Source organism: Canis lupus, chromosome 6 (genome assembly GCF_011100685.1).
Source record: "Canis lupus familiaris isolate Mischka breed German Shepherd chromosome 6, alternate assembly UU_Cfam_GSD_1.0, whole genome shotgun sequence".
Classification (NCBI taxonomy): Eukaryota; Metazoa; Chordata; class Mammalia; order Carnivora; family Canidae; genus Canis; species Canis lupus.
In genome coordinates, this window is record NC_049227.1 from 67,233,382 (window position 1) to 67,251,819 (window position 18,438).

An 18,438-nucleotide genomic window follows, 5' to 3' on the forward strand; every position below is an offset into this window, starting at 1 on the left:
GTGTAGGAGTTATAGAAAGCCTGGCTTAGGTGGAAACACGGAAATTGATCCACAGGTAACAGAAATGGAGGCATGTGGTGTAGGTACAAATGCTGTAAAGGGTGTTCTTAGGGTGTTGGCAATCTGTGAACATCCTCTTCTGATTGCTTCCGTTTTCTCTGTAAAATCATAGGTCATCAGCTGGAAGAGGAAAAGGGAAAGAAGTGTGTGGAGGACAAGGAGACAAGGTTATAAAAATAATCATCAAGAATAGTGAGAAAAGGTATGGACTTTGTTCTTATGCTTGGTCTCAGCCAATGAGAGTCACCAGTAAATAGATCAACGGAAGGATAGAGGAGTCAGAAATTCCAGTCCCCCCTGCCCCCCACCCTGCACCAGCTTCCTGCTGCCTGACTGAAGTTTGGCAGGGATCATGTTCCCATTGGGAAGCCTTTCCGATAGCTACAGGTCTGTCTGGAATTCAGTAATTACTCCTTTATCTTACCACTTCCAGCCTAAAGTTGGTGGTAATTTGCCACTGCCTGCTACTCCTGGAGTGTTTCATAATCCCCTCTTGGTTTACTTAAAGAAAAAAAAAATTGTTTCCTCCATTAAGTTTTTCTTACTACTCCAGTAGGGTGTGTCATCTGTTTTCTGACTAAAAAATGTAATTGGCCCCAGGAGTAGCTCCAGGAAGGGAGCCTTAAAATTAAGATTCTGAGATTTGATTGTTTACATATTATAGAAGCAGGTGGATATCCTTCTTACAGGGTGGGGAGGATAATGGGCAAGTGCTTGCATCTCAATTCCAAAAATGGATCATGAGCAAAAAAGCATTGAGGAAGTACCAGTGGAGGGTGATGTGTGGTGATCAAGTGTCTGTGTCACTTAGTGGCAATGGTGACAATAGGTGTTACAAAGATCATAATGTGGGAAAAGCTCCTCTGAAGGTCCTAGAGAGCCAACAAAGAGAAAATGAAAAGCTGAGGGTCTTGGATGCTAAACATAGCGTTCAGATGGAAATTTCTGAAAAGCTGGGAAATTCCCAAACCTAGCTAAAACTGTCTTGTTAATGGAGGCAGCTCCTGTCTCCATAAGCTGGAGCAGTTGCCTCACAATGGAATACCAGTTATCTCAGGTTTAACTCCCAGTCCTCTTTTGTTTTCTTTTTTTCTTTTCTTTTCTTTTCTTTTCTTTTTTCTTTCTTTTTTTTTTTTTTTTTTTTTTTTTTAACTCTCAGTCCTCTTAATGGCCTGCAGGTATAGGAAGAATCAGGTGACAGCATTGTTTAAATGGAGAAGTACAAGTACTAATATGAAAAGAAGTAGTTTATTCACTGAAAGAGTTGTAGGATCTTGCCAATTTGTATCCTGAGGAGTCTGAAGAGCATGAGTGGGATATGTGATAAGGTTGTTAGGCCAAATAGCATGAAATATAAGATGAGTATGGGTTGGTTGAATTTATTGAAAAGACTGTACTTAGCATTCATGATTTGTGTTTGGTTTAAACACTAGGGGTAAACATTAATAGTATTATGCTAGGATGCTGAATTGAAGGTGGGACTATAATCAATGAGCTTGAGATGTTGGAATTTGCAGGGCACACTGAACAAATTCTTTGAGCCTTTGGGCACAAAGGCTCAAAGAATGCATGTGGAGTCTGCTTAACCCATTGCTAGCTTCAACTCTAGGGGAGCCTAGAGTTGAAAATCAGGGACATGCTTTTCTCCACAGCTTAGGCACTCTGTAGTGACCGCAGTTGGTGGTGGGAGGTCATGTTATGGAATCGCGATCTCCAGGGTCCAGAAGAGTAGTGGAGTTCTGATATTCTGCAGTAACACAGACTTACCTGATAGTAGGAAGATAGGGACAGGGCAGCCCCTGGTGACTCAGCGGTTTTAGTGCCACCTTCAGACCAGGGCATGATCCTGGAGGTCAGGGATCGATTCCCATGTGGGGCTCTCTGCATGGAGGCTGCTCCTCCCTCTGCCTGTGTCTCTGCTTCTCTCTCTGTGTCTATCATGAATAAATAAATAAAATCTTAAAAAAAAAAAAAAAAAGATAGGGACAGAGTACTGTCCAAGCCAAAGTCTATAGCTAATTGATCATAGGATCTCTAGAGATAAAATAGGTGGGGAGGCTCTTAAGGTACTTTTGTAAGTGGGAAAATTCTAGATCAAGTAAACAGAAATCAGTTTCAAATTGCTGTAGGAGACTTATGGTCTCACAGAGTCTAGATCTAAGCCATTTCACAGAATTCAAGATGTGTGTTTATGGAGAAAGCCAAGTCTCTTGGAGAAAATATTCTTCAATGCAACCACAAGTAAATTTTCTCCACAGTTTCTCCTAGAGAGACTTACAGCAATTTTTAAACATGTGTATAAGGAAAGAATAGAACTCAACCCTTGAGTTTTGTGGACACTGGCTCTAGATCCATGCTAACCCATGGTGACTTAACACACTAGACAGATTTAGAACCTAGAGAGATTATAAGACAGACTTTTAGTGTAAGTCAAACTCATGCTTATTGTTTTCCTAGTCCCAGAATAAATAGTGAAAAATGCTATATTTAATGCATAACAAAATAAACCACATTAGCTCCTTGACTGCTGAACTATGTACTGTATTGGTAGAAATTGCCTAGCAGAAGCTACTGGAACCTCCCCATGATATACTAAAAACAATAATGCATGCCTAGGAATTTTTCAGAGATTAGCACCACTATTTTTAAAAGTAGAAAAAAGCAAGAGTAACAGTTCCTGTCATATCCCCACTTACCTCTCCTGTTTGGCCAGTGCAAAAGCCAGACAGATGAGCCTTAAAGCATGACTGGATTTTGCAAATTTAAGGAGGAGTCTTGCCCAAAAGAGCTGCAGCTCCAATGCTGTGTGCGGTCACTGGCCCTACCATGCAACTTAGATATAGATTTTTTTTCTAATTTCTACCAGTAAATTTAATCATGAGTCATTCGCCTTTACTTGAAAAGAAGAGCAATACACTTCCATTGTCTTATCTGAAGATTATGTCTGATCATTTGCTCTCTGTCATCATAAACCAGAGGTACCTTGATTTTCTGGCTGTCCTACATCCCATCATATTATATTCATGATATTTTTCTAACTGAATATACCAGTCAGGAAGTAAGAACTTTATTGCAAGAGGATGGAACTTGAACTGCAAAACCCTCTGCCAAATCAGGTTTCAATTATATCTCAATAAAACTGGGGAAAAAGTTAAAAATGAAAAACAAGGCACCAATTGACACTCTCAAAAAAAAAAAAAAAAGCTTCTGCAAAGAGAGAGAGAAATTGCTGGGCCATTTAGAGTTCATAAAGAACCTGGTGCTTGATGAAACTCTGGATGTTGGGGATAATGCACATCACCTCTAGATGTTCAGCTCCAACTCTTCTGCTACTTAATTCAGAAAGTATTTTAAATTGGGATAAAATAAAGGTTCTGTACCGCCTCAAGGCTATAGTATAAGTAGTCCTGCACTTAGACCTCCCACCCAGCAAATCCCACATTATAAAAAATGTCTATGCCAGATAGAAATATTGGGCAGAGCTTCTGGCAAACTTCAGTGGAAGATTCTGTTATGGAAGCAACCATTCTCCATTAGAAAAGTAGATTTTAGATTTCTACTTGGCCCTGTTAGTCTCTAAAAACTTGACCATGGGATACCATGCAACTATGTGACTTGAATTTCCCATTATTAAACAGATGCTACTTAATCCATAAAGTGGATGTGTACCACAGCATCCCATGCTGTTTCAAGCATGTCTGAAACTGTAAGTGCATAACCACCTGGCTCAGACCCCCATGATACGTGTTTCTGTCAGGATCATGTGTTGCCTTCAGCTAGAAGGTAGCCATCTACAAAGGAGGAAAAGAGCTCTCACTGGAACCTGAATGTGCTGGCACCCTGATCTCAGATTTCCAGCCTTCATAACTGAGAAAATCAATTTCTGTTAAGATACTCAATTTATGGTATTTTGTTACAGTATCACACGTAAATTAAGGCAAGGTTTTTTTGCTTCTATCCCATAATCTTATGCTATGTTCACTTCGAAGTTTTAGTGCTTTGAAGTTTTGTTTAATTAAAGTGGAAGCTGAAACCTCCCCCTTACCATTTTGAATGCTGTGGTCTACTGAACAACAGGCAGAGAAAAAGTTCATTCTACTCTTAGGGTAGTTGAAAATGGGGTTGCTTCTAGACACCATAAGCCAAGAGAGAACAGAACCCAAAGAATTCACTGGGGTGCTTCTTAGTACATTTTTTTTAAAAATAATCAGATCAATGAGAAAAAGAAGCAAAAACAAGTCAGGATGACAAAAATCCTTGTATTCTTCATGAATCAAGAGTTGAGTCATCTCACCAGGCAAAGAGCTCTTGAAATTGAGGTGTTGGCAAAGAGCAAATGGGAAGGAGTATGGAATTTGAGGGGGACAAAAGCAGGAGCGATACCTACTTAGGCTTGCTTAATGGCCAGCTACTGAGACAGGGACTGGAATGATTAAATTGTTATGATTTCTTTTCATCTTTCTGCTTGGATCTTAAAAAAGAAAGAATAAAAATATTTGTTGGGGATCCCTGGGTGGCTCAGCAGTTTAGTGCCTGCCTTCCACCTAGGGCGTGATCCTGGAGTACCAGGATCCAAGTCCCTGCATCGGGCTCCTTGCATGGAGCCTGCTTCTCCCTCTGTCTCTGTCTCTGCCTCTCTCTCTCTCTCTCTGTGTCTCTCATGAATAATAAAATAAAATCTTTAATAAAAAATTAAATAATATATTTGTTAATGTTTTAGGTTTCAGGTATTAGCCCAACTAAATTGATAGCGTGGCATGCCAGCCTGATAAGACAGCTGAGGGGATTTTGTGCATTCCTTATTTGCAAGACATGAGGAAGAGAGAGCATGGTAGAGACTGAGGGGCAAAAAGTAGACTCCTTCATTTATCTTCAGTTTTAACCTCCATATCCATTTTGCACCTCCTCCTCCCTTACTGCTCAACCTGGAAGGCTCACCTCTATGGACTGGTCTTCTATGAGCTTTGCCTACTGATTGGAATTGGCCAACTAGCCTCAGAAGAATATCAGAAGGAGGGAGAAAATTGATGTCAGAAACTTCATGTTTTGAGATCTATCACCTCCTATTTCCACTTTTGTAAGTGCCTAGCACCCTTTCACGCCATGCCATATAATCTCTATGCCTCTTCGCGTAATGTCCTCTGAAATTCCCTTCCTCCACCCGACCTTTGCAAAATAGTATTATTCAGAATAGATTCAGGTTTAGCCTTTTCTATATAACCTTCCCTGATTCTTCAGGTGACTCTTGTTCCTCTTCCTTGTATTCTTGTTTTATTTTTGTGTGTATCACGATAACTATCCTAAATATATTATATCATAACCACCAGTCTTAAAAGCTTTCTCTTCCCTGAGACTGCTGACCATATTTTATTCATGTTTATATTATAAGATATAAAAAATAATACCTGCCAGTTGGTGGGTTTTAACAATATGTGTGAAATCAAAGTGGAAATAAGCAGAAAGAAAAAGGTTGATGTATGGCATTTGGAAATATGGCTTTGGAAGGCAGGAACAACTGAAATTCCTGGTTCAGGGGATCTCAGGCTATTTGGATGATGCTGTAGGAGCAAGGACAGCTAGGCAACAAAAGATGGTGAAAGCAAACCTCACCAGTTCTTTTCTGTCTGTAAGTTGTAAAGCTTTGATGCAATGGAGGATTCAGTATATTAACCTTCAGTAGAAGATTAGTAGAAGGGAGAGAATGAGACTATGTTTAAGAAACATCTTAGAAATGTCAATATAGATTCATCTTTCCCAGCTGTGCCTGTTCCTAGGTATTTCTAAGCCTAGGACAAAACTGTTTTTTAAGATCTACTCCCAGTGTTCAGTGCCCCAGCTAAATGCTGAAGGCAGTTTAAAATTGAGCAATTAAGAACTCAAGAGAAATCCTCATGAACACTTTAAAGACACTGGCTTAAGTGTCCCTGTTTCTATTAAATTCCTTATCTGGTCTGTTCCTATGGGTAGTGATGAATATAACCCTAGTAGTCCATCACATAGTTTTGGGGAAGCAGACACAGTTGATTATCTCGATTTGTCATTATGTAAACATTTAAATTTTGTTATGTGAATTTGTCTCTGAAACGTTGAGAGAGAGACATTTGTAGTGCAGCTTCCTTCCCCTCAAATCAGTTTAATACGATAATCCAATTTAATAAAAACTCATAAAATAGTAGAATTTAGAGGAAAAAATCTGGAATAGAATATATGCATTCTAAAACAAATGTGTATCTGAAAACCTAGCATAGAGGAGACATTTCATAAATATTTGTCAAGTGTATAAATCTTGGGCCACATTCAGTGAAAATGAAAATTAATGGATCTATCATTACTAACAGAAATCAGAGACTTTTTTCTTCCCCTACTTTCTTCGGGAGTCAATAGCACTGCATGGTGACACCAATGTGCCACAGCAAAATGTGTGGTACGAGTCACTGCCTACAATCAGGTGTGAATAAGTCATTTGTTTATACCTCAAGTGTGTGTATGTGTGTATGTATGTATGTGTGTATTTAAAAGATTTATTTATTTTAGAGAGAGAGTATGGGGCAGTGGCGGGGTGGGCAGACATAGAGGGAAAGGGGAATCTCAAGTAGATTCCCTGATGAGCAATGGAGCCTGATAAGGGGCTTGATCTCATGACCCTGAGATCATAACTTGAGCTGAAATAAAGAGTCAATTGCTTAACAGACTGAGCCATCCAGGTGGTCACCTTGAGTGTTTTTAGACACATCCTTTCTGGGTCTGTATACAGGCCTGGCAGCTTTTACAGCTAGTGTGCTGAATTGGCTTTGTCCTTGGATCAGTGTCTTGTTGAGAATTATTCCTGTTCTGCTTCAAAGTAAACATACTGTTGTGAGAAATATGGTGAGAAATGTTTCTCAAGAAAACATCATCCACTTATCTTATTCCAAAGGATAATGAGTCATTCATCGTCTTTAATTTTGGCAACCATCTATGACTGGGTAAGCAAAATTGTACCTGAAGACACTTGAGCATGCCCATATAACATTTTTTTTTTTATGAACAAACACAACAACAAACACAACACTTCCAACAAATCAACCGGAATCTTACACTGAAAAAAAAAAAAGAGCTACTGGCAACACCACATGTGAGCATACTCCGGCCTTAACAGCTACTGGTGATTTAGAATTAAGAAAAAAAAAAAATTATAAGTGCAGTATATAAACATGCAATTTACATATATGAAATATACAAATGATTGAAATACCAGTTTATCCACTTCCTTTTTGGTTCAGATGTTGGTTGTTATTTAATGATATGGGTTTTTCTTTTCTTTTTCATCCTGAAATTCTGTGTTGCTACTGTACATTGCAACATTAAGAACTAGAGTAGCAGATATTTTTTGAAAGATGACAAAGACATAAACACTTTGATTTTTATGTTAGGCAAATTAGTTTATTTTCTTTTTATATTTTTAAAATTTTTATTTTTATTCATGAGAGACACAGCGAGAGAGGCAGAGGAAGAAGCAGGCTCCCTGCAAGGAGCTTGATGTGGGACTCGATCCTGGGACCTGGGGATCATGACCTGAGCCAAAGGCAGACACTCAACCACTGAGCCACCCAGGTACCCCAGCCAAAGCAGTTTAAAATATGGAATTGACATATGGGTCGATGAAATGACCCATATGTGCATTTTATTCACATTTTCACTGAATTTTTGAAACTCACGATGCCAAGTGAAACTATATTTCCATGTAAAGAAGGTAGTTGTTTCTTCTTTCTGACCTTGTCTCCATCAAAACTGGAATTTTAAAATTATCAGGCCACAGCAGGTCTGATGGTGATATGGGATAAATAAGATGAAAAGTGAAGTGGAACTTTCAATGTGTCCATTTGGCTCATTAACCTTTTCTTCTTTATAGTCTTCTTCATTCCCACAGAGACAGCAAAAATTTCAAAGTAGTGGTTTGATACGCTTTTTGAAGTTTCAGTTTCAAAAAGTGTTTATAAATTGCCTTGTTATATTTACTGTATATGAGGGAGCAAAAGGAATGCAGAAAAAATAGAAGGGATGAGGGAAACAATATATTCACTAGTTTTATATAAAATGTTCCATTTTTTAATAGAAAAGGGGCACTTGTAAAGACTTTTATAAATTAGGAAAGGTGTGAACAGTCCCTTTTAAATGTTCTGATCAAAATAAAGTGTTCTGACCAAAGTGATTAATTACTTGAAGAAATAATCACTGCTAGTACTAACCAGTGCCTTTGCTTGTATACTTCTTTTGAGTTTACAAAGTACTGAGAGTTCACAAAACCCCATCAAATAAATAATACCTTCACTTAAACTCTTCGACATACACGGCAAGCCATTTTACAAATGACAAAACCCAAACTGCAGAGAATAAATGACCTTTTCGTGGCCACACCCATTAAAAAGTGGCAAGGTCAGGTTATAACTCAGATTATGCTCAGATCTCGCTCTAGTTTTAGCACTGTATCACGGACATTTTGATTAGCATTAATTAGCTAATTAATTAGCTAATTTAATTAGCATTTAATTAGCATTCTGGTTAATGTGGCCAATTGATATTTCATACAGTTACAAATCCAGGTTTGTCTCTCTCCAACTCCTACTAAAAACATCACCTAAATTAAATTTGATAATATTTCATCTGTTATTTTAGAATCAGAAAGTCAGAATTCTTTTCTCAGACATGAAAACTGGTCTCACTTAGAGGTTTGCTTCTTAAAAAAACAAACAAACAAAAAAAAAAAACAAAAAAACAACAAAAAAACCATTAACCCCTTATGACTAAAGATGTAAACCCCTATCTGATAAAGTTTGAAAATGCTTTCATATAACCAGGATAATAATAAAAGTCATAGCATTTTTGGAACAATTCTATTTCAGAAAAATTTCCTGAAGGAAATCCCATTAACATTGGACATGTATAGTTCAAGGTCAGTGATACAAATGGGAGAAGATGGAAGGAGTAATGAGATACCCTAGAAGAAGCTTCTTTTACTTATTAGTTCAAGAACATAGGCTTCCAACTGAGTTCCTGGCAGGGAGTAAAAGAGATAAATACTCTTTTAATTCCCATGATGCTGTTGTGACACTGGATACCATTTCTGCATTACAACAAAATGCAACATGCCAAAGCTACACGGTGCATGATTGGAAGTAGATGGAAAAATTGTCTAACGCAGAACAAATTAAAATAAAAATTCTTATCACTACATTGTCCCTTCCCCTATTATATCTTCAAACAGTGACAGGTGCTGAGTTACATAGTAGTTGTAATTTCATCTGAGGTCAGATTATCATTCTGAAACACTAATTACAAGAGCCATGTTTTAGATAGCATGAGGCAAACACAGTGTGGCACTTTATCAATATCAGCCCAAACAGAAGTTTCTCCCTTTTCCCTTGATCTTGATCAGTACCTGGTTCAAACACTGTCTGGCACTTGGTTAACCCTGAACAAATGGTAGCAGTTACTGTCATTACCAACTCTTCCCAAATGAGATTTTTGTCAGTTCACTTCACACAGTTTCTTTACCTAGTCTGCGGTCCTCTACTTTGTGAAGCTTTCAATTTCATCTTTTCTGGGGAAGGCTCTTTTCAGAACTAGACCAAGCCACATGGCCACTAGAAAAACATCATTCTTCTAGCAGTTAAGTGGAAAGATTTGTGATATAGTTCACATGTCAAGCTTAGAGACATTTGACAGACGATTTGCAAGCTTGAAAGGGTTACTAGCCAAATCTTAAATCTCTGGAATTATTTCTCTAAACACTTTAGAGATTTTATTATTTAACTCCATTTACTCTACCACAGACCTTTCTTTATACCATGACATTACAAAAATACTTAAAACTACACATTTTCTGCAAAAACATAATGGTGTTCGAAATAATTTTTCTAAAAATAAGTTCTCTCTGGTTCATATGACCTGTATGCAGGAAATGGGGTATCTAGGTTCTCAGTGGTTTTTGTCTGATGGCCAGTTAGTTCAGCATTTGCCCGTCATAGTGGCCTGCTATAGTATTAAAACACTGATCCATTTTCATATTACTTTGATAGGGAGTTCTTATAGCAAAACAAGTTTCTTTACTCCAGTATCTCTTTTCTTTTTTAAGATTTTATTTATTTATTCACGAGAGACACAAAAAGAGAGGCAGAGATATAGGCAGAAAGAGAAGCAGGCTCCCTGCAGGGAGCCCAATGTGGGACTCGATCCCAGGACCCCAGGACCCTGGGATCTCGCCCTGAGCCGAAGGCAGATGCTCAACCACTGAGCCACCCAGTCGTCCCTACTCCAGTATTTCTTAAAGCCCTGGCTAGACAAATATATATATTATAAATCAAGAAGTTGCTATACAATAATGTAGTATTTGCCAAGCACATTTAGCTGTGGAGTATATTTTTTTAGGTCCATTGAGTACCATCTCCCAAAAAACAAGTGAGGACCTACTGGCATACCAAATAGTAATATTTTTGCGAATTTTTATGAGTGAATCATAGTTCAATTACAGAAAGTGCTTAATCAATGAAACAATATTAATGAAGATACAAACCAGAAGAAAATACATTTCATTATTTCTTAATTATTAGATTACATTATTAGATCAAAAAGGATCTATAAAAGCTTGTGAATCATTTTATTAGATTGTAGGTTTTCATGGAAAGACCATAAAATTGCTGCCAAATATTTCATATTATCTAATATATTTAACGATTTGCAAAACATGAGTCATATTTTATTGTTAAAATTATTAAATGAGGTTGATATATTTAAATTATATTTTAACTTGGAAAAAACCCTGAATTGTGGATGAGATGCAGAATAAAGAAATGAAAATGATACATTGAGATACATAATGATACATTATAGCACATTCAAAATTCACTGTTTCTTTCTCACTTATAAAAAAGACTTCTTAAAATGAACAATGAGGAATTTAATGGCTATATCATTCTGCACAAAAATTAAAAATAAAAATAAAATATGAAATGAAATGAAATGAAATGAAATAAAAGAGGTCTTTGTGACTTAAAACTCAATATATGTCAATATAAGCTGGGGTTTATAAAATGTAAGATGAAGTATAATCCTTATATATTTTCAACTAGAAATATTAGAATTAAGAGTCTGGCTTTAATGACATGTTTCAGAGTTTAAAAAGACATAGATTGGTAGTGAAGAATTCAGTTTAAAAAATTAAAAATAAAAATATGATCTAACAACAAAAGTGTATGTCAGTTAACTAACTTTGGGAACCGTAAATGAGGGTAGACATGACTATCTTCAGGATGATTTAATGTATAATCATTACATTATATGAAAGGAAATATTAATATGCCCATCATCAACTTTAGAAGAAAAAGAACAATATAGTTTGGGAACATTTTTGGGTTTTTAGATAGAAAAGAAGATCTTGAACTGTTTTTTAATGTAAAACTTAGGATATAGATGGTAATTTATTTTTTACAATGTTCTATACTATTTTATTTGAAGATATATATATATATATATATATATATAAGCACACATATATACCTAGTAGATATTATATATACATAAATAATGCATTCAGAAGAAAACCAAAATCTATGTGAGGTGCTACTTTAAAAATTTGTATGAGTCTGAACAGTGAGGATGTTCAATAATCTAATTAACAACTCAACCAACTCAAATTTTAAATGATCAATTTAACAGTGGAAAATTCAGTGAAGCAGAGTAGGGGAGGAAATTATGACAAAGAGTCACAAGCGTAGCAGTGAACAACTTTAATGTGTGTTATGTAGTACAGGGAAATGAACGTGTATGGGTTTAACATTATACAGATTTGATTTCTAACCCCACTTTATTCACTTATTCGTAGTCATTTTCTTTTTTTTAAGTTTGTATTCTAATATCAGTTAACATATGGCATAATGTTAGTTTCCAGTGTAGAATTTAGTGATTCATCACTTACATATAACGACCATAGCTCATCACAGCAAGTGCCCTCCTTAATATCCATCACCTGTTAAACCTCTCACCTCCCCACCCCACCCTCCAGCAACTCTCAGTTTGTTCTCTATAGTTAATAGTCTGTTTTATGGTTTGCCTCTTTTATCCCCCCCATGCTCATATTTTTCTTTTTCATTTCTTAAATTCCACATATCAGTGAAATAATATGGTATTTGTCTTTCTCTGACTGACTTGTTTCATTTGGCATAATACATTCTAGCTCCATCCATGTCATTAGAAATGACAAGATTTCACTTTTTTGATGGCTGAGTAATATTCCATTCCAGGACATCTTCTTTATCCATTCATCAGTCCATGGGGATTTGGACACTTTCCATCATTTGGCTATTATTGATAATGCTGCTAAAAACATTGGGGTACATGAGTACCTTCAAATCAGTGTTTTTGTATCCTTTTGATAAATATCTAGTAGCCCAGTTGTTGAATCAAAGAGTAGTTCTATTTTTAACATTTTTAAAAAATATTTATTAGTTCATGAGATACACACATACACACACACACACACACACAGAGGCAGAGACATAGGCAGAGGGAGGAGTAGGCTTCATGCAGGAGCCTGATATGGGACTCCATCCCAGACCCCAAGATCATGTCCTGAATCAAAGGCAGATGCTCAGCCACTGAGCCACCCAGGCACCCCTATTTTTTAACATTTTGAGGAACCTCCATACTATGTTCCAGAGTGGCTGCACCAGTTTGCATTCCCACCAACTGTGTAAGATGGTTCCGCTTTCTATGCATCCCTGCCAACACTGGTTGCTCCCTGTATTGTTAATTTTAGCCATTCTTACAGGTGTGAGGTAATATCTCATTGCAGTTTTGATTTGTATTTCTCTGATGATGAGTGACGTTGATAATTTTTTTCCTGGTAGACCTCTATTTGTCTTCTTTGGAAAAATATCTACTCATGTCTTCTGCCCATTTCTTAATTTAATTATTTGGGGTCTTTTGATGTTGAGTTTGAAGAGTTCTTTATAGATTTTGGATACTAACCCTTTATCAGACATGTCATTTGCAAGCATCTTCTCCCATTCCAAAGGTTGCCTTTTAGTTTTGTTGATTGTTTCCTTTGCTGTGCAGAAACTTTATCTTAATGTACTCCCATCAAGTTCATTTTTGCTTTTGTTTTCCTTGCCTCAGGAGATGTATCTAGTTAGAAGTTGCTACACCATTGTCAAAGAGGTTGTTGCCTGTGTTTCCCTCCAAGATTATGAAGACTTCCTGTCTTGTATTTGGGTCTTTGATCCATTTTGAATTTATTTTTGTGTTTGTGTAGGAAAGTGTTCCAGTTTAGTTCTTTTGCATGTTGCTGTCCACTTTCTCAACACTATTTGTTGAAGAGATTGTCTTTTTTTGTCCCCTTTGGATATTCTTTCCTGCTTTATCAAACATTAGTTGACCACATTCACCTATTCATAGTAGTTTTAAAGCATATTTAATATATAAATTTAGCATATTTATGATATATCATATTTATGAGCTACTGCTTCTTCATGTATAAAATGTGGGTAGTAATGTATTTTCCAGAGGGTTATTAGAGGAATTAAGTGTATTGTAGGTAAAGTATCTAGCTACTAATAGCACTATTTATTGATAATATGTGTTTTAAAATTAATTTTGGAGAGAACTAATGGAGACTCAGAAAAAGCAAGATATACAATACAAGAGAAATGTCAGATCTGAATCCAGCTCTTTGGACTTATAATTCAGTCCCTAAATACTACACCAGAACAACTTCTCCCTATCTTTTATAGTTCATCACAATTTCACATTTCCTTGTTGAAAATTTATCATTATATTTTACCTGTCTTCTTATATTTTTATGTATTACCTTTATTCATAAATTATAAGCTTTTTAAAAGCTCATGCATATTTATATCTCTCATTTTATTGCAAAAATGATTTAAATATCATGGATGTTCCAAAATGTCTATTGAATGAATACATTAATGAATTAGAAAAGAATGGCTGCAATAATTAGATTCCCTTTGAATGGATCCAAAAGCTTACCTAATTCTAAATTCTTAAGTGAATGCTACATTGATACGAGGTTGCAGTGTTTAAAAATTATTATAAATATCCCAACTTTACCTTCTGGCAAACCCTACTGAGATATATAATCATAATGCTAATTTGAACTTTACATTTAATGCTCTCAATAATTTTATTGCCATTGATAACAGCACTAATTTTTCAGTACTTGAAAGTTTAAAACTATTGTGCTTATAGAAAAAATTAACAAAAAATTCAGTTCCAGATTTTTAGCAAGAGCTCATGCAGTTAGTTAATAAAATGCTGAAAACTACACTAAATGCCATTTTGGAGAAAAAAAAATCAAAGAAATTCCTCTGTGGACACATATTGTACGTTTAAAGGCCTAATTGAGATATGTAAAATTTATAATTAAGTTGCAATAGGAAGACAAAGTCTTCTCTGGTTAATAAATTGGTTACTTTTCTAAGGTGGCTTAATATCATAATGTGGTGTTGTGTTGACAAAGATATATATGTCTCAATAACAGTGTTTAAGGAACAAACATTAGAATCATGGAAAACTATTTTAAATAAAAGAAAGAAAACCAGAAGTTTGCCCCTGAATTTTTTCAAAATTGCAAAATGCAAGGAGAGGAATTAGGCTGAATCATTTGTCTAACCTGCAATCTACGTTTGATGGGAAGCAGCTGAGTGATGATTACTGTGAAGAAATGACACCAAATGAAATGGAGACATCTGAAAGTACTCAAACTCACACCACCAAATGGTGGCGTATGTAAATTCTCCTGGAGTCTTTGAAAGCTTATGATTAAGTGCTCTAACAGCACAGTAGCAAATGTTTTCCTCTCCTTTAGTCCATGTTGAAATCCTCATGTTAATTAGTGTTAGGGGCAAATGTCACATGTGGATTTAAGTGGAGATTTCTAAAGGATAGAAAATACAGATCCCGCGTTTGATGGAAAATAGTGAAAAGAAGCACAAGGGAAGAAATCACCCTGTAGGGAGATTGTTAAGACAAAATCAATAGCTCTTTGGGGGACCTTATTAATTTAATTTTATCCAGGTTCATGTATAACACCTGGCACTTTTGTGAAACTGCAGTCCTAACGATATAGAACCAATCAGAATACACAGGTAATACATCCTACTGGGGAGACCAAGGAAAGGAATGTTAACAGGTATGGTCATAACCAAACTCTCACTAAAGGAGCCAACCGAGGTACGTATAATCCGTTTTTCCTTTAGCTGCCTTCACTGTTGTTATATAGCCCTATACATTTTTAAGTTCCTTTTGTTACAGACCGTGTTCAATAATTGTTCTGTTTTTAACTAGTACTCTTCATTTTTGGCAGAAATACCAACTTCTAGGTGCTCATGAAAGGTACTGGCAAGAATGCATGCCCATCAGAATTAATGGGATTTATTTAATCCGCGTGTAAGTGTGGTATATTCAGCAAAACCCTCTGTATTAGAAATTGTGTGGCTCTGAAAGACATGTCATAAGAGGACGGTAGATGTAAAGTGCTTGCAATTTAGTTCAGTATATAAGGTAAAACGAGTCTTCCATCTACCAGCTCTAGTGAATTATCTTGTATACTTACTCCTTTCATTCATTTTATCAGGAAGTCCTCTTGTGTGACCTCTAAAATCGACTTCATATCTTTTCATATCTTTGCAAACACTCCGCTCTAAGTTTCCATCATTCCCTCCAGGAATAATGCCAAAGCTTTCTAAAAGATATCTGCGTCCACTGTCCCCCTCTTCCTTGCTCCCCTCCTTCATCTAATACAGCCTCTGAAAACAGCATGAGTAAATTTTTCAAGCTAAATTCTTTCTCTGCTAAAATATCCATCAACCGGCTTTCCACCAAATTTGGAATAAATCCAAACTCATAGCCATGATCTTTATAGCTTTAAGTAAGTTGACTTCTTCCTATCTATTCAAGCTCACTTCATACCACTTTTATTTTCTCTCAGTGTATGAACCATATCAACCTGCTTTCTGGCTCTGATTCCAATGTATTTGTAATTCTTCTAGGGTCTTTATATTAGTTGTATGCTTTATCTAGAATGCTCTTTTGTGTGCTTCTACGTCTCCTTCACATAATGTATAGCTCTCCTTAAACATTTTCTCCTTAGGTAAACCGTATTGTTTAAATGTTTCTGTGTCACAAATCATACAATAGTTTAGTCACATAAAACAACAAATGTGTATTACATCACATTTTCTGTGGGTCAGAAATGGCTTAGAGTGACTTAAGTGCCTCTGGCTCGGGGTCTCTCTCTCACAAGGGATCAGCCAAGGCTCCAGTTCAATTCAAAGCTCGACTAGGGGAGGATTCACTTCCAAGCTCACGAGTGGCTGTTGTCAGAACTTGGGTACTACTCACTAAATAGTGGCAAGAGACATTAGTTTTTCATTACATGGGCTCGTTCACAGGGCTCCTTAAAACATGGAAGCTGATTTCCCTCAGAATGAGCCATCAAGAGAGGGAGAGCCCTGTCTTCCAGCTCAAGATGACATCTTTAAAGATATTCATCTTTGCAGTGTAATAGCTTTCTTAGCCGATCTCCTGCCAGTAGAATTGAGGGGATCCTCTTTACATTTTATCTTATCTTGGTCTCCTTCACTCCACACTAGGAGTATTTCTGCTGACTTAATTCTTTTTTGAGGGGAGTGAGGGGTTCATTTTAAAAAAAAAAACAATTCCAGTATAATTAACATACAATCTTTTATAGTTTCAAGTTTACAATAATGTGATTCAATAATTCTATGCATTGCTCAGTACTCATTCTAAGATGTGTACTTTTAATCCCCTTCACCTATTTCACCCATCGTCTCCACCCATCTCCCCTTTGGTAACCATCAGTTTGTTCTCTATAGCTGAGTCTGTTTTGTGGTTCGTCTCTTTTTTTTTTCTTTCATCATGTGTTTCTTAAATTCTACATATAAGTGAAATCATACTGTATCCATCTTTCTCTGACTGACTTATTTCACTTAGCATAATACCCTGTAGATCCATCCATGTTATTGCAAATGGCAAGAGTTCATTCTTTTTTATGGCTAATACCTCAGGTATATACATACCATATCTTTTTTAACCATCATCTATTGATGGACACTTGGTCGGCATCATAACTTGACTATTGTAAATAATGATGCCATAAACCTATAGGTGCGTATGTTTTTTTTATGTTTTTTTTTAAATTAGTGTTTTCATATTCTTTGAGTAAAAACATAGTAGCACAATTATTGGATCATATGGTAATTCTATTGTTAATTTTTGAAAACCTCCATACTGTTTTTCACAGTGACTGCACTAGTTTGCATTCCTGCCAATAGTGCATGAATGTTCTATTTTCTCCACATCCTTGCCAACACTTCTTTCTTGTATTTTTTATTTTAGCTCTTCTTTTTTTTTTTAAGATTTTTATTTATTTATTCATGAGAGACAGAGAGAGAGGCAGAGACACAGGCAGAGGGAGAAGCAGGCCCCATGCAGGGAACCTGAGGTGGGACTTGATCCCTGGTCTCCAGGATCAGGCCCTGGGCTGAAGGCGGCGCTAAACCACTGAGCCACCTGGGCTGCCCATATTTCAGCTCTTCCGACAAGTGTAAGGTGATATCTCATTGTGGTTTTGATGTGCATTTCCCTGATGATGAGTGATGTTGAGCACCTTTTCATGTGTCTCTTGGCCGTCTGTATGTCTTCTTTGGAGACATGTCCATGTATTCTGCCCATTTTTAATTGGATTATTTGGGTTCTGTTGTGTTGAGTTGCATAAGTTCTTTATATATTTTCAACACTAACCCTTTGTCAGATATGTCGTATGCAAATATCTTCTTTCCTTCATTAGGTTGCCTGTTGGTTTTGTTGATTTCCTTGTCTGTGCAGAAGATTTTATTTTGATGTAGTCCCAATAGTTAATATTTGCTTTTGTTTCCATTGCCTCAGGAGACATATCTAGAAAAATGTTGCCACCATTGATATTAGAGAAATTACTATCTCTGTTATCTTCCAGGATTTTTGTGATTTCAGGTCTCGTATTTAGGTCTTCAATTCATTTTGAGTTCATTTTTGTGTAGGGTATAAGAAAATGGTTCACTTTTATTCTTTAGAATGTAGCTATAATTTTCCCAGTACCATTTGTTGAAGAGACTTTTTTCTCATTGCATATCCTTGACCCCCCCCCCTTTTTTTTTTACCTAAGATTAATTGACCATGAAACTGTGAGTTTATTTCTGGGCTTTCCATTCTGTTCTATTGATGTATGTGTCTATTTTTGTACCACTACTAAACTGTTTTGTTTACTACAGCTTTGTAGTATATCTTGAAATCTGGAATTGTGATACCTCCAGTTTTTTTTTTTTT

General features: G+C 36.3%; 1 long non-coding RNA gene across 2 annotated transcripts in view; it reads right to left on the bottom strand.

The window, feature by feature from the left end:
* The window catches only part of LOC102152021, a 60,421-nt gene that overhangs the window by 22,484 nt on the left and 19,499 nt on the right, over nt 1-18,438 (bottom strand). For both annotated transcript variants that reach the window (XR_005360457.1, XR_005360456.1), the window contains one exon: nt 1,828-1,994. This is a non-coding gene — a long non-coding RNA (uncharacterized LOC102152021). The remainder of the gene's footprint in view (nt 1-1,827; nt 1,995-18,438) is intronic.